The sequence below is a fragment of the Grus americana genome, chromosome 3 (assembly GCF_028858705.1).
Source record: "Grus americana isolate bGruAme1 chromosome 3, bGruAme1.mat, whole genome shotgun sequence".
NCBI classification, from domain to species: Eukaryota; Metazoa; Chordata; class Aves; order Gruiformes; family Gruidae; genus Grus; species Grus americana.
In genome coordinates, this window is record NC_072854.1 from 33,500,453 (window position 1) to 33,513,999 (window position 13,547).

Sequence of the window (13,547 nt, forward strand, 5' to 3'; positions counted from 1 at the left end):
CAAGTATGACCTTATAGATTTCATATGATAATGTATGCATATCTAGTGTAAGGTAAAATGAAACAACATGAACAGCTTGAATCAGACACACTTTTGATCATTCCTCAGTAATCAAAATATGTATATAATTTTATAAAATTAGGAGAAAAGCATCAGCCAATTAAAAAAAATTGTTGAAATATGTTCATATGCATGAAATAAAATTTTCTTTCTACATTTGATCGCTTATACTTATTAATTATGATAGACTGGAAATACATTAATAGTATTTGATCAGCCTTTTGCTTGTGATCGTGCCATCAAAAAGATCTGTAGATAGCTGTAATAATAGTGATACATATAATTAAAATTCTAATTTTAAATAGAGCATTTCTTTAATGAAGGATTTCTCCTATAACAGAAACCTTTTAGAAAAAAAAGAAATGAAAAATGCTGACTCATATAGAAAAATGCTGACTCATTATTAACACTCTTGGTAAATACTAAGGCTTATACTTAGAATAAGCATTTAAGGCTTATAAGTAATACTTCAGGCTTATATCTCTTCCAGATGTATTTGGCTGTAGGGCTGGTTAGTTACTGGTAAGATATCTATGTAGATGGGTCTATACAGTGAGTCTGATCACTGGAAATGAAGTAATGTTGTGCGATGCTTTGAAAATAGAAATTAAGTAAAAGTGCCATTATTACTGTTGACACACATGTAATGTGTACGCTTGTGTTGTGTCAGATGGTTAATATACTTAGCAATTATACCTAGTAATTGTTCGTGTCAGAGGTAGCCTATCAATCAAGGAGACATCTGGCAGCCAGAATCCTAGATATTTGTCATTTTGAGCTATTTCTTGAGTGCTTCACATAAATGTATCCCAAACTCACACATGTATTTCTGAATGGAGGGCCACCTAAGCAACGTGCCATCTATTGGCAAACCAAGGGAGGTTGGTTTTGTGTTCTGTCATCCACAGCTTCAGTTGGGGTGAAAAAACCCTAACCTCGCAGTGTAAATTGAAGGGGAGACTGAGTCCACCCAGGTAGGGGCTGTCCAGGAGCAGGCGGTGGAACTGGCAGGACTCCTCAGGGAAGCCTCAGAGTAATTAGGAAGTGAGGACGTACAGCCAAGCCATAGCTTGGGGGACTCTGCAGAAGTGTTTTCATGGAAGCCATGGCTGAAGGGAAAGGATTACTTTACAAAGACATACTGGGTAGGCAAACATTACAAACCATCTGAACTTTCATCTAATTCACCCAGAAGACACGAACCTTGATATCTCTTCTGGTTTATATTCTAATGAAAGCTTAGCCCTTAAGACTTGGAGACACTTTTAGTCCTTTTTTTTTTCTTTTTTTTTTCCCCCTCCCTCAACAGCTCCCTCTAATTAATTAGGGAGAAGTGAATAGCAAATGTGCAGGAGACCTCCAGGGAAATGCCTGGCCTTTCCTCAGGCTCAGGAGGCTTGAGGGGATATGGTATATTCCATATATCATCAGTGGGAAGCCTGAGGGGATATGGTATAAACGCGCAGAGCTGACTGCTGATGTCCAAACAAAGAGGTCAGTCAGAGCTATTGGGCCTGTGGCAGTGCAGGATAGAAGTGATTTTTATCTGAGCAATGCACCTTCAGTTTTTCCAGCAGTGGTCTGTTTTTTAGATATACTTGTTTTTTATTGCTATGCGACAATCTAGACTGTCCCTTAGTTCAAATTGTGCCCAGCTGTGGTATCTGTGAACAGTTATCCTTTAAAAGTATTCACTAAAGTGGAAGATTTCTTCTGGTCACGCACCATCCTTCTGTAAAAGACTTTAGGTTTTGGTAACTGAATGGAATCCCCTAGTTCAGCCTCTGGCTACCTCTGTTCTTGAATCATTATGGCCCTCATTCATGTAAGATCCTTTCATGTGTTGGGATTTTTAATGTGATATGCAAGGTTGTGGACTAAATATGACTTTTGATATTAATTTAAAATGTCCATAGTTAAGTATACTGCTGAGGCACAATTCTTCATTTTTAGTAGTTACAAAATAATGCAGAGATGCTAAATAGAACTAAATTTAGAAAACTGAATTCTGGGGCTATTTTGTCACCCCCAAACCAGAGAGATTTTAACTAAAAGGAGTTCTTGCTGCAAAAAGAGATTGAATAAGATTTATGACCTATTAAGCATTATGAGAAACTGAAAAGTTGCAGAAAAAATATCTAGAGAACAAAGTAATTATGAAGACTAGATGTAATCTGTGCTCTCTCTCACTCTCTTTTTCTCTTTTTATTATAAATAACCTTAATCCTCATCCAGGATTAAAATTCAATGTATTTTTAGCAATGCCATGTCCTAGATAAAAGATACTTCCCTATGTTTTTATATCTTTTGCATTCTGGAGCATTTTGTGATTTTACTTAACAGTAAAACATTTATATATCTCCAGTGCCTCAATTAGTGAAGGTTGAGGATAGGTTGTCATAGATGGACCTGAGGTACATGATTTTATTAAATATAATACGTGAGTTTGAGGATAGAACAGTGTATGTCAAGCAAGCAAATCTATAGACAAAGTGTCTGTAGTATTTTGTGGGGTTTTTTTGGATTCTGTTAAGATAGGGACCCATTTGCAACTCAGCTTTCCTATGGAGATAAATTAACCCCCTCCCCAAAACTGTGATTATAAAATGGTATAAAATATGGTTGTTTAATGACTGGTAAGAGATTAAGTGAAAACCTGCACAAAATGTAATCTGTATTTCCTTAAGGAGCAGATAAAACCTAATAATTTTTTAAATCTAGATTGAGATTTCCAAAGACCTTCAAGTTATTTAGGCTGAAGTTTAAACACTTAGTGTGCATTTTCAGTATTCCAGCTAAAACACCTCTCAACTTACATGCAACAGGTTTACAGAAAATTTGGAATTAAATGTTATCTTCTTAATGATCTATTAGGTTTGTAATTAACTTGCCCATAAAAAGCAGACTCCCATAGCAAAACCTTGGTATTGGTGAGTTTTGTGAAAATGATTGAGGATATGACATTGTAAAAAGTTGAGTATTACTGAGAAATACAGATTAATCGTAGAGATGAGCAGATTTTCCTGGGACACTCTATGAATAGATGGGCATGCACATAATGGGTGTGGTGTCATGACTGGAGGAAATTTTTGTATGTTAGTGGGATGTTATTAATGGTAGTGTAACTTGCATCTCTGCAACATGTGGTAAGTGAGCAAAACTCATATATTCTATTACTGACCTATGCATGCATTGACAACGTTAATTTTTCTCACTGTAACGTTTTTTCTCTGGCCAAATAGCTTCTACAAATGAGGACAGGGCAGTTGAAGGTCCATCCAGCAAACTGCTCTCAAGACCTTTGTCAACCTGACAGCTTCACCCTTTAGGATTATTTGGATTGGTCCTTTCAGCTGTAGAGAAACCTGCTTTCCTAGCCTATTTCAGGGACTGATCTGACTACCTGTGTGGGCGGGTTAAAGAGACCACAGAGACAACTTCTTGCCCATGTAAATGCAATGCAGCAGGAAAAGCAATAAGGTGGAGTAGGGAATTAAATGGAGGAAGATTGCATCCACTTGCTTTTCCTGTATTATTCTGGTTTTTACCCCTATGCTGAACGCATAGGGGTAACCTTACTCTTGTGTAGCTGTGAATATCCTATGTGCAGGTTATACCCTTTTGCTGTATACACCTAAGTTTATGTTTTCCTCATCAACCAGCAAGTGAGTGTTTAATGTTGTTCATGTTAGAGGAGCTGCCCTCTTGGTCACTTCTATAGACTATTAAAGAGGAAGCTGGTGAGATGTCCAAAAGAGACATTTACCTATCAGACTGAGTAGGAATGAGTTCCAGATGAAAACCCCTACATTATACGTGAGCTGTGTTTATGCTTTCGTGATAGTTAACTGGAGCAGATCAGTGTGCCTCAGAATGGTTCAGCTTGCTCTGAACTAAACTAAATCTACTCTGAATCTTTCTCAACTGTAGTGCCTGTTTAGGGAAGTAGAGCTCCTAGTCAGCTAGTGTCATATAAGGTACTGCAGAGTTTTACTGTAGCTTCCAGCAGCTACCCCAGATGAGGGTGGCTCACAGGTAATTCCCATGTCATACCTAACAGCTCTTCACTTGTATTTTGGAAATGTTAGGGCATTGCAAGTAGAACTGAATGCCAGTGTTGAGGCGGTTGAATCCTGTTATAGATTTTCATTAGTTACAGACAGCAGTGATGGGCTGTAGACACATTTAGAAACCTATATTTAATCTTATCTCAAATGAAATTCTACACACTTGGTCTGAATCTTCTGCACAAACCTACGCCTACTCCCCCCTACAGGCAACCTGACAATTCATACAGCAGCAGATATTTTTTTTAGCCTTTTGTCTCCTACATACACTGACCCTCTTCAAAAAGGGTATCTATGGTCTTATGCAGTCTGTGATGTGTGGAAAGTTGTGAATATATTTCACTATAGAGTTCAATTTGGTTCTTTTCGCACGTTAAAGACAAACACTGACAAGAAATGTGTGTTACTGAAAATTGTACTAACCCATGGTTCAATTTTCAATATTTTATTTAGGATATAAATTATTAGTGTTAGAAAATTATCTTTCCATTTCTTGAGTATAATTCATAGACCTTCTGAAAACCAAAATCTGTTTTTAACTCTATGGCCATGCAATTAGACACTCAAAAACTCTTGCTGAAAATTTGCTATACACAATCTTCTGGTAATGAGAATGGAATAGTTCAACTGACTATGAGTATTCAGCTTCATAAGGATCAGTAGTCAGCTAAGGGAAGAGTTTACTTAACTAGATTAATCTAGGTTAAAATGTTTTAGCCTTCTTGAGGTAATTGGAGAAAACCCAAGGTGGTCTGGTTGATTTAGAAGAAACTGCTTGTTTTTGTAAAAAGCTGACTGACATTTGTGATACAAAAGAGAGGTGCTGTAAGCCATGCAGTCTGTTTCTCCCAAGTCAAAACTAAGGAGCAAGTTTAATGCTTCAAGCTACAGAAGATTCAGCCAGGTTTAGCTAATATATGATGTGTTTCTCAGAAACTGAACTCTTTCTGTAATGCCAGAGATACACACTATCAAAAGTTACTGTAGGAAAAGTTTTATGGAGTCTCAACATCTGTTGCAAACTGTTAGGTACAGTTTTCTCCAGACTCCCTGACTAAATTCCCAAGTTATCCATTGGGAAGAGAGCTGAAAGCTTGACAGATCTGGGGCTCTGTTAGTGAGACCCAATGATAAATAGAAATGAATATTTAGTGACTGTAATTACATGAAAATTGACTTGTTTAAATCCCTTGATATGGAAGATCGTGACTGAGCTAAGTTTGATTAAGGAGGCTGTTAGATCCCTCCAAGCTGCACCTGAAATGCATGCAGATATTTTTTTTCTCCCATTGAAGACTATGGGGAGGGACTGTTAAGACTCCAAAGACCATAGATGGGTGTCCAGTCATTTGTAAAACTGTTACACAGTTTGTTTCACAAAGACAAGACTTAAGCCAGTCAGCTGTATTTCTTAATTTTGAAGGTCTTGTTAGAGAAATGCCTGTGGTGGGTTGACCTTGGCTGGCTGCTAGATGCCTCAACATGGCAGGGGGAGAAAATAAGATGGAAAAGGTCATGCGTTGACATAAAAACGGGGAGTTGGTTCACCAGTTACCATCACGGGCAAAACAGACTCAACTTGGGGAAGATTAATTTAATTTATTGCCAACTAAAATAGAGTTGGATGGTAAGAAACAAAATCAAAACCTAAACCACCTCCCCACTCCTCCCTTCTTCCCAGGCTCAACTTCACTCCTCCATTCCTGACTCATCTGCTTCATCCTGCTGAGGGCACAGGGGGGATGGGGAATGGAGTTGGAGGTCAGCCTCTAACAGCTCCTCTCTGCTGCTCCTTCCTCCTCACGCTGCTCCCCTGCTCCAGCTTGGCTTCCTCCTTCAGGAAAAAGTTCTGCTCCTGTGTGGATTCTCCAGGGGCTGCAGTTCATGTCAGGAAAACCTGCTCCAGCATAGTCTTCTCCACAGGCTGCAGGGGAATCTCTGCTCGGGGGCATCTCATTCCCTCCTCCTTCTCTCACCTTGGTGCTTGCAGTGCTATTTCTCACACTTTTTTCCTCACTCCTCACTGCCTGTGTCATGTTTTTGTCCTTTCTTACACACACAATTTTCCTGAGGTACCCCCATCTTGGCCACGGGGCTTGGCTGTGCCCTGCGGTGGGTGGGCTGGAGCTGGCTGGAACCGGCTGTGTCCGGCACGGGGCAGCCCCGGCCTCTCCTCACAGGGGCTGCCCTGCAGCCCCGCTGCCAGCACCTGGGAGGGAGACTGGCCTGTATGGTCTGTCCAGTTTAGTCCTCATAGTATTTTCTCTTTCTTTCTAAGCCATTTTTTGTCACTCCGACTGTCATGGGATCAGCTCACTATGTTCTGCTTAATTACTTTCTTTTCTTTGGCTATAGATATCTGTAGTTACTGCTCTCTTCAGTGAACTGACTGGATTTAATCCTTTGATTAGATTTGTGAAACAATAGCTTGTTTTCAGTGCAAAGCATGTAGATTTTTGAAACTTTACTTTGGAAGGGTTTCCTTTTTTATTTTCTCTCCTTCGTAAAAGGTAGAAGATCCTTTTTACAGTCAGTGGCACACAGGTTTTCAACATAGTTATTAAGTTGCTTTCATTTTTCATTTTGTTCTCAATTTTTGATTATTTTTCTGATTACCTGCAAATTTTGAAACTATACCATGGCAAGTTTTGAGGCAGTGCTGCTTACAGGCTTTATTTCTATTAGAAGCTAATTTATAATTAAATAATAACAATTTAATACATAATAATGTTGCACTTAGCATCTCACTGATACATTATACATTGTGTAATAAATTAGAATCATACAAAAGCAACTTTGTATACACCAAGTGGATGAAGATGAGTTAAATGATGATCACAGAGCTAATTCTAAACTACCATCAATATGAAATGACTGTCTTTCTATTCTGGCCCCAGAAGGATCAGATTTGGGGTTTAACTGTTTTAATATTTGCTTTTAAAAGCCACTCTTTCGGAAGTGCTAAATTATAGCAAGAAGAGCTTCCTGATGTACAACTCCTTATATTGCTTGTAAGTTGGGTGTTTTCTCAAAACTGATCTCACATACTGTGCTGTCTACCCTTTCACTTGGTTAAGGCCTTCAATTTATTTGATAGCAATCTACATTTCAGTGTTTTATTTTAAAGCTGTTCATAGGCAACTAAGAACTCTATTTTTTCGCCATATCTATGTTATAAATGTAAATACTACAATGTTTATGGGCTGAGAAACTACCTTTTCCTCCTTGCATCTATTCTTGGTTTTATTTTTCTGTCCTTTTAAGTATATAACCTACCAAGCATATATTTTAACCGTAATAACTATTTCTTAGCAATTTATCTTACTGAATAGCTGAAAGGTATGTACTCTCTTAATCTTTTTTCCTTCTTTATGTCCAATAGCTTTCTGGATGGCTAACTTTAGCTGCCCAGTAATTTCCTTTTCCAATTTAAATGTCACAGTATTGTATTAAACAAGTGCAAAGATTCCTGTGCTTCAAACAGCAAGGAAAGAGAGCAGTGTTTGAGATTAATGTAGTATACAGCAACTTTTAGGCTTCTGCCCTGTAAATTCTTTGGGTGACTAAGTATAGCAAATACCGTACATGTTTCAAAAAGAAAAGTTTCTTGTGCTTGCACACCAAGTGTCATGGCATAGTCTCAGCCACTCTTTCAAACAAAATTCTTGAACCCCTATATGTAGTAATATTTATTATGGAGCATAAGTAAACGTATGTAGATTTAGAAACTGAAGAGTCACTTCTGCTTTGATTTAATTTGAAAGACAGCCATTTAGATCATACAAAAAACTTGGCACTATAGTCTGACTTATGCAGACTGTGACATTCGGTATGGATCTTAAACCTTTCAGCTCTGTCATATTCTGCAAGAAGCAAATGTTTATAAGGCTAACAATACTCTTATCGCCAGTGCTTAGGGAAAAATAAAAAAGTTTCTTCTAGTGATTGAATGTTAAAGTTCAGAATAGTTCTTGTTTCTTTAAAATAGGCAATACAAAAAAAAGTGAAGGATTTGCAAATAAAAGATTGCAATGTCACGTGATTATTACAAAAGCTGCTGGACGTACTTTATTTCCATTTAGAGCTTTAGTGTCTCTCGTTCAATCTGCCACTGTTTTCTGCTGTGTACTAAGAATCCCAGTAATCTTATTTGTTAGGTGGTTTGTCATAGTGCATATGAGTGTATGTAGGCTTGTTAATGTCTTATGCTGATTTAGCCTGAAGAGATGTAAAGCTTGCCAGAAAGCATTTTTCTTAAAAGAGAAAGATAACCCTGAATCCCCAAATGCCTTCTTTCTTTTCTGAAGAAAAAACCCCAAATCTGAAGAAAAAATCCCAAATCCAAAGAAAAAAAACCCACCAAACCAAAAACCCAAGGAAAAGAAGTAGAGTTTCCTCTGAAGTAAGTTTTATTTGTCTGTGCATCATCTCTGTTCCAAATGCAATAACCTTTGATATGTAACAACAAGACAGCCCAATTGTTGTTGCCTCTTTAACTTTTCTTTTCACCCTACTTTGAACCTTTCTACCTGTTTGTCCATGTCCTCTTGGACATACTTTCTTCTTGGCCACGTCATCCCACAAATCATCCCTCTTACCCTGTATTCTTTTGTCTAGAGATGATAGAGAGCTGAAGTGATTAAGAGAAAGTTATTAAAGACAACAGGGCCAGAAGAGTCGACCTCCAGTAAACCAGTTGTATTTAAGCTGGGATAAACTGCTGGTTTTAGTATAATCATCTAAAACTTACAGAGACAACCAGAGTAGAACGGTGCTAACCTTATTAATATGTAGTCTACTGACCCGATTAAAGTATTTCAGTACAGAGTTAAAATTAATTATAAACTAGGGAGAAATACAAATGAATGTTTAAACTCACATTCTAGAAGCAACAGGTATTACTGGAATAAAATCTTCTAGAAAACCTTTCATGAAACTCCATGAGTATGGATGAGGGTGGAATTGTCTGATTTGTCTATTATGTCTGGTTTGGATTTAAATAACCAAAGTTTATTTGTTTGGCTGGGATGATTCTGGTAGCTATATTACATAATCTGAATTTAAAAAAAAAAAGTTCAAGGATGTATTCTTGAGAACATGCAGGGATCAAATAAAAACTGAGAGGAATGGTAATGTGCACAGAAATATTATCAGGCTGGTCAAAATAATCTTTTCAGTTCAAAAGATGGTCAAGCTTTTTGACCCTGAAAAAGCTGATATATCTGAAAGTTATCTTTTTTTCCAGAGGTACCACGTGATCTGAAATACTCCTGCTTCCTGCAAACTTTGTGGTTGTGTTTAGTGTTCATCTGCTTCAAATACGGCTGAAACATTAAATACAACTAACATCTGTATGCAGGAAAGGTGATCCAAGTTTAGGCAACAGTAGATGGACCCCATAGGCTCTGGAAGCTGTTGCTATGGGAAGGCTACCTTCCATCAAGCAGGGAATAAAGAAGTTCTCTCCTTAGTTGCCAACATGATTCTCTTTCCTCTGTATAAAGTGCAAGTGCCCGGGGAGCTAGCGTTTAAGAGGGATCTAGCTGGCCATTAAATTTCTTCTAGCTCCTGATACACACAGAAACCTGCGACATACAAATCAGTTACCTGACTAAAAAGATTGCTTGCTTCTGTTGAACAGACTGTATATGTGAGCACAAAAGTCTTCACCAATGTATAAATGTGGGCTGAGGGCTCATGGTCCCTATATTTGTACCACCATGGAGTATGCAACCCTCTATTTCTGATAATAAAGAGGCAGGATATCCTTAACTGTTGCCTCTTCCCCTCATACCCTTGAGTCGTCTATGTGCTATATGCCTTTTATTTGTTTAGGAAATACAAAGCCTCATTAGATATCTGTGAATATACAGGTAAGTGCAGAAGATCAGAATGATTGTGTCATCATCTAGCAAAGTTCTGATCTCAATTTTTGAACCTGTTTTTGTAACAGTAGCTTCATTGGATAATGAAATATCATTACTGTTTGAATTTCCCAACTGTAATGTTCCGCACTGCTTTACATCTTCTTTCCTTATTGAAACTCTCCTCTTTCCCTGTGTGGTCTGCCAGTAGTATTGTAAATTCAGGACAGTAAATTTCTGAAATTGATACTGGGGATGGTCTGTGAATCGGCTGTCAACAGTGCACTGTTTAGATCAGTTAAAAAATTTGTAATATTCTTACGCTGGCACAAAACTCCTACTGCATTTTCCTGCCCTATTTTCCTTTTCCTTATCTTTTAAATCTTCCATATTCAAAATCACAGCTGTTTATCCCTTTCTCAGTTACCCTGTAGTCTTTACTCTCCTAAAAATCTACACTTTTCCTCACCAAAAATACATTGTTTTCCCCAGTTTTGGTTTTTCTTTTAAATCTTAGATATCCACTCAAATTTGTTGTAGAACACTGATATTCTCTCTTCCCCTTCCTCAAATCTTCCATCCCAGATTTACTGAGATTCCTTTGTGCTCGAGCTTGATAGCACAGATAGCACAGACTTAACCAACTTAGCCTCAGACTCTGCACCTGGAGCAAGAGGTGGGAGAATTAAGAGAAAGGACCATGGACATCTCAGAAGGTAGGATCAACAAAGATGAAATGTAAAAAAACCAAAAAGCCAAAAATCTTTGTCACCCTTTCAGTAAGGGAGTAACTGCACATAAGATGTTGAGCCAACTCGTATGGTATGTTGTGGTTTCTCAGGATAGTCTGGTAGCTTTTTCAGAAGAGGAGGTCAGGTTGCTGATCTGTGTAAGGCAGAATGTTGCACAATGAAAGTATATGTTTCTTTTAAAAATAGCTGTTATAATCATTTAGGAAGTTGCAGTGATGATATCAAAGTGGGAAGAATATGCCTTCTGTAATTATAAGCATTCCATGCATTTATATGCATAACAAAAAATCAAGCTTAAGTATTTTTAATTATGTGAAGAAAGCTACAAACTTAAGGGCGCATCTGGAATAGATTGTGAATCATGAATATGTATAACATGTATAGGGCATAATCCTACATGGTGCTTTGTCAAAACCCTTACTGAGCAATACTAACTGTTGCAAAATACTAATTTATAAGTAGGTACCATATTATACCTAACATCTCCCAAGTGTGAAAAGTTCTGTCTAGCTATATCTCCACCATGTTGGTTTTTTTTTTAAAATTCTGAAAACTAAATATTAATAATATGAAAATAATGTGCAATCATATAATATGAATTTTGCTCTTTCACTGAGAATGTTTGCTCTTGCTTGCTTAGGAAAAGTTAGAACATTAAGGATCGAACTGATAGAGGTTTGTCATGATTTCATTTATTTAAGCTTACATTTCCAGGTTTATCCGGATTGTGTTTAGTATTGTATCTGTATGTGCTATAATAAAAGTATCTGTAACAGATCAGTCAGAGGCCATTTCCCATCTTTGCTCTCAGCCTCAGAAGGACGGTGGCAAGGGCACTGGCCATCCCTGGAGGTGGTGGTGAGCCTGGGCTGTGTACAGGGCTGTCCAGGTGCGGGAGGAAGCATACCTTTTGTGCCACACTCTCTCTCACTGACTCACTTGCAAATTAGATGCTTAATTTCACAGTCTGGTTGTAAGGCTCTGACAGCCTTATTCTGTCGAGGCTTTGTGTGGACTTGAGGGCATGGGAGGTCCAAGCAAAACTCAGCAGCCAGAACTTCCCAGCATAGGAGTTCGTGGGGAACAGAGGGAAATTCTGGGTGAGCAGAGCTGATAGTCATCCAGTGAGATTCCCTGCGAGTGGAAAGATGATCAAAGTGGTCAAGAAGGCCTCTGTCAAGCTGCACAGCAAAGATCACTGCAGTGAGATTATCCTGCAATATGTCAAAAATATGCTTTCTCTCCTCTCAACCAGAGTGGTTTCGGGCATTTGTTTGAACTGACAGATCCTAATGTGCTGCACAATGCTCCCTTATGTTCCCTGAGCAGGTAGTTGTGTCATCCATAAAAATCTTTGTCATAACATAATTGTCACTCTGCTGCATATTCAGCTCATTCCCACTGGGAATACTGCTGAAGTGCCAGCCATTGTCTGTTGCCTTCTATCCCTGTTTACACAGCCAGTAATGATCCTCTTCTTCCTCACAGCCCCTGGATTTCTGCATAGCTCTCTGTTAGTCTCAGCTCCACTGTCTCTTCCAATAGATCCAAGCAGTTTCTGTAAGCTTTGCTTATCTCCTGCGTCCATTGTTCTTTCCCCTGAATCGTCCCTGTACAGAAGCACCCAGAACAGATCTCCTGGTCATCCCATGCTCCTAGTGGCTGTCAAGGCCAGTATATTCTCCTGAGTAACTCAACAGTGACATGTATTTCACAGGTTGGGAACCCCAAATGCATGTTTTAGGCAGACAATCGCTTTCGAATCTGGAGGGAACACCATCAGCTGCTAAGACCTTACTTAAACACAAGATAGAGAGACAATCTCTGAAATGTCTCGATACGCATATATATATATATATGATAAATATAAGACAATTTGGTTCTAACTAACTCATATTGGAAGCTTCCAAGCATGCAGTTTAAGATTGGTAATCTTAAGCTCTCAGGTAGCAGAGGGAAGTAGCTATGTGTATAGACTGTTGTATGCTCCTGAAAGAAAGTAGGTCAATGTGCTGTGGTCTTTGCATAGTCCCTTGTGTGAGGACAGTGCCTCTCCAACTCAGAACTTTTCCGTTTTTATGTACTGTTTGCTTTAGAGCAGAAACCTATGTAGAGGCAGACCTTCTAGCAGTAACATATTGCAAGCGTCGTAATGCTTAACATAGCTGAAGACTGGGCCAAGATATTTAAATTTCTCAGTGCTTTATTCCGTATAGAATCACAGAATGGTTGAGGTTTGAAGGGGCTTCTGGAGATCCTCTAGTCTGAATCCCTACTCAGAGCAGGACCAAGTATATTAGGTTGCCAGGGCTGTGTCCTGTTGGGTTTTGAATGTCACCAAGGATGGAGAGTCCATAACATTATTTTTAATGTTTTTTGTGTTTGAGAATACAAAATTAGAATTAGTTCATGCCCATCAAGTCCCCTAATGACCTCCATCAGTTGACTCACTCAGTTTTCCTGCCATGAGGTTTTTTTTTTACTTCAAGAATTCAACTCTGCAGTTTAACTGTTTCATTTTGACTAATCTTCTTTACGATTTCTCTACAGCTACACATTTCCAATTTCTTTTGTCATAAATTATTTTCCATTCTATAACAAAAAAAATCTGTTGCCTCTTTACTGCATTTGTTTTGACACAGTTTATGTAGAAGAATATTTATATAAAACAATAGTATAGAAATGTAAATAATGGTTTTGTAGTGTAAGCTCCCACAGAGATGAGGTACTCAGTCATGCACTATAAAAGACAGTCTTGTTCTGAGTGTTTGTATGTTTTTACTACAGCTTGTAAATATATAAGT

The 13,547-nt window shown here is 38.2% G+C and overlaps 1 protein-coding gene across 42 annotated transcripts in view; it reads left to right on the forward strand.

The window, feature by feature from the left end:
• RIMS1 (regulating synaptic membrane exocytosis 1) overlaps nucleotides 1-13,547 on the forward strand; it is a 350,364-nt gene that overhangs the window by 132,776 nt on the left and 204,041 nt on the right. Inside the window, exon 1 of one of the 42 annotated variants that reach the window (XM_054820949.1) lies at nucleotides 10,688-10,707. The exons of the other annotated variants lie outside the window; for them this stretch is intronic. The gene's annotated coding sequence lies outside the window, so the exon portion shown is untranslated. Of the gene's footprint in view, nucleotides 1-10,687; nucleotides 10,708-13,547 lie in introns of those variants that run through there. 42 annotated transcript variants of the gene reach the window in all.